The following is a 3,278-nucleotide window of genomic DNA, read 5'->3' as shown; positions in this document are numbered from 1 at the left end:
ATTTAGTTCCACGTCCTAATCAAAATGTTGTAGATACCAAGTGGGTATTCCGCAACAAGCAAGTTGAGCATGGTGTGGTGACAAGGAACAAAGCTCGACTTGTGGCCAAAGGTTATTCACAAGTCGAAGGTGTGACACCCCAGTGTCACCTAGGGTTTCTCTCAAATGCCAAACCAAGAATCATTATTTCATGTGAATCAAAGTAAGCATGAGCATCAAAATAACTTAAGTAATAAAGAATTCACCAAGTATATACTTAAAAGTGTCATGATCAAAACAATTGAGACTTTTAAAAGATAAGAATGTGCAACCCTAATTAAAGACCCTAAGTGAGCCCCATGAGCAAAATTCAAGAAAATAAGAAAAAGGGTATGGAAAGTTTAAAATTATGAATTGAGCCAATTATAAAAATTAAAGTATATTTAATGGGCAACAAAAAATGTTGAGAAAACTTAGCCAAAATAACTCAAATAAAACCCCAATACAAGCTTCTCATGTGGGGACTTAATGGGAATTCTGAATTTCAGAATTCTGAAATTCAGACCTTGAGCCAAAGATCAGGGATGTTCACCTTGATCCCTAACTCGAATCCTAATGGCCCCATTGACAAAATTGTGTCTAACTAACCCCTCTGTCGTGTGCCAGAAGATGGCATTGGGACGCGAGCCCTAGACACGACAAAACCTTGGATTTGCCTCGGGTTTGGGCACGGAGACAGACCAGATTTCCTGGCTCCATATCTCTGCAACCAGTAGGCAAAATCCTATGACCCCCACACAAGAATGGTAGCTTGTAGGGAGGAGAAGAGGTTTTGTGCATTGACCAAGGCGAGAGCAGGCTTGGATGAGCGACCACACGCGCCAGAACTTGGGCAGAACGCACGGGCACACGTGTTCGACCCTGGTCGGCACGCGAGAGCTCGCCCAACCCGCGCGCGCGCTCACCCCGGCGTCCGGTCAAGCCCGCCGCGCGCCCACGCCCTCGGCCGTGTCCGCCCGCGCCTATAAAGCCTCCCCGGGCACACCTCTCTTCGCCCCGCACTCACCCTCACCGGCCAGCCACCTTTCCTTAGCTCCGGCGAGCTTAATTCCGCCCGCCATTGCCGCCAGAGCTTCGGCCACCGTGGCCAGCCCACTCCAGCCACCCTCAAGCCAAGCCAGTGCTTCGGCTAGCTCCGCCAGTAGCCCGTGAAGCTTGCCAAGCCCTCGGACCCGGCCGGACTTCACCGGAGGCCCGAGATCGACCTCACCGGACTTCGGTCTTCCGCCGCCGCGCGTGGACCGAGCTATCCAGTGAGTCCCCGCCCAATTCCTTGCGCTCATATCTTCTCTGGCATCCCGTGGACCTCCCTGACCCATTTGATTGAACTATCTCGCCGTGATCAGGCCGGTCTCCTCGCCGCCGACGAGCATCCCCGCCTGCGCGCGTGGACCGACCGACTCCGGCCATCTCCGACGGTGTTCCGCACACCGTTGTGATCCCCGAGACCTCCCCTTCGTCCTCGACCACTTCACCGGAGCAATCTCGCCGCCGGTAAGCCCCTCCACCCTTTCTTCCGCCGTGGTTACTGTTTGAGGTAGAAGAAGGACCTCGGGTTAGGATTTGTAGAACCCGAGGGGTTTTCTGTAAGGTCAGTGACTCATGTGAATAGTAGCCTAAGGGCTGATTCGCGAAGAAAACTTAGAAAACCCGCCAGGGACCCTAGTGCAAAGTGGATTTCCATTTAAACCAATTCTGTTATTCTTTTAAAATGACCAGAGAACTTAGAAAATCCATAACTTGATGAAATCTTAATAGAAAGTTGTCAAACCAATTTTGCTAGCTCCTGAATATTATAATCTATCATTTAAAAATAGTAGACCCTATACTTTCTGTTAAAAGTTTTAGAGTTTAAAAATTAAAACAGAAACCCACTAAACCTTGTTTAATTAAGGAAAATTAGTTTTTCTTCTGTGCTGAACTTAGGAAAATTTGTAGTTGATCAAACCTCTTTTAGACACTGTTTAAAAATAATGGGAACCCCAGCATTGAAGAATATGATATAGTTTCTCATTTAAAGCTATTTTGTCCAAAACTTAGAGAAATCAGAAAGGCATTAGAAATTAATGAACAATGATTAATATTATTTTTCCTAGTTTACTTATGTAACAGAGAACCTAGGAAAAATACAGAGACCATTAATTTGGACCAGTTTTAAATTAAAAATGATTTGTTTAGCCTTATATAGACTGAAAATCAATTATTAAAGAGGCAAAACTATAACCAAAATGCTTAATAAAAATCCAGTGGACTTATAACCACCAGAGCCCCACTACAAAAATATAGAGCACCCCAGCCCAACTTTTTAAGTAAGGAAAATAAATACAAAGTGATGATAAGACATTTTCCAACTAAATCATGAACAACCCCTATTAATGTGATAATGGGCAACCAAAAATTAGCTAAGTCCATGATGAGATAAACTACCAGAGAAAAATGCAAACTCATGAAAAAGAAGCAAACTCATACCAATTGCCAATAATTTAAGAGAAAGGCCACTTAATTCAAATAATGCATACCACCCCTTCCCTTAAGCAAAAAGAAGCCAAACTTCAGAATGATTGCTCTTGCACAAAATACTAACTATGAAAAATAAGAACTCTGTTGTTTAATGTGTTTCAAATATAGTGATAGTAGAAAGCACCCATTTGGCTAGAAATTTGAGAAAACCATAGGAAAATAATTAAAAGGTACTAATGACTAGAAATTTGTATCAAGTCATGTTATAACACCTAAAAGCCAGCAAAAATAAGTTTTAGAGAATTACCCACTGTTAAATAATATTTGTAGTTCAAAGCACCCCTTCTGCCCTAAAATTTGATAATTTTATCCAGAGAAAACTATTCACTTTCTGATCCCCAAATTTTGAGACAGAGAAACACACACCAGTAACAAGCCACTGTAATTTTTGCAGAATTTTTAGAATTTTATAATAGCAACTTGTAGTTCAAACCTACTCCAAAACCTTAAGAGAATAAAAGAAAAGGGAAGAAGAAATAAACCTCACCTCAATAAATCTAACTTGAGTACTTATCATTTATCCCTAAGACTTAAAAGGAATTCAGTGGAACCCCAAAAATAAACCTACCACTTACCTTAGCTAAGTTTAACCCAATTTACCAAGTATACCACTAAGGGTTTTCCATAAGTAAAGTTAACTTGTTTAACCTCAAAAGATCATACACCTTTAAAGTTGTAATTTCTAAAAGCACATATCATATCATGCATATATCTTACGC

This window comes from Zea mays, chromosome 10, assembly GCF_902167145.1.
Source record: "Zea mays cultivar B73 chromosome 10, Zm-B73-REFERENCE-NAM-5.0, whole genome shotgun sequence".
Classification (NCBI taxonomy): Eukaryota; Viridiplantae; Streptophyta; class Magnoliopsida; order Poales; family Poaceae; genus Zea; species Zea mays.
This window is presented reverse-complemented; position numbering follows the sequence as displayed.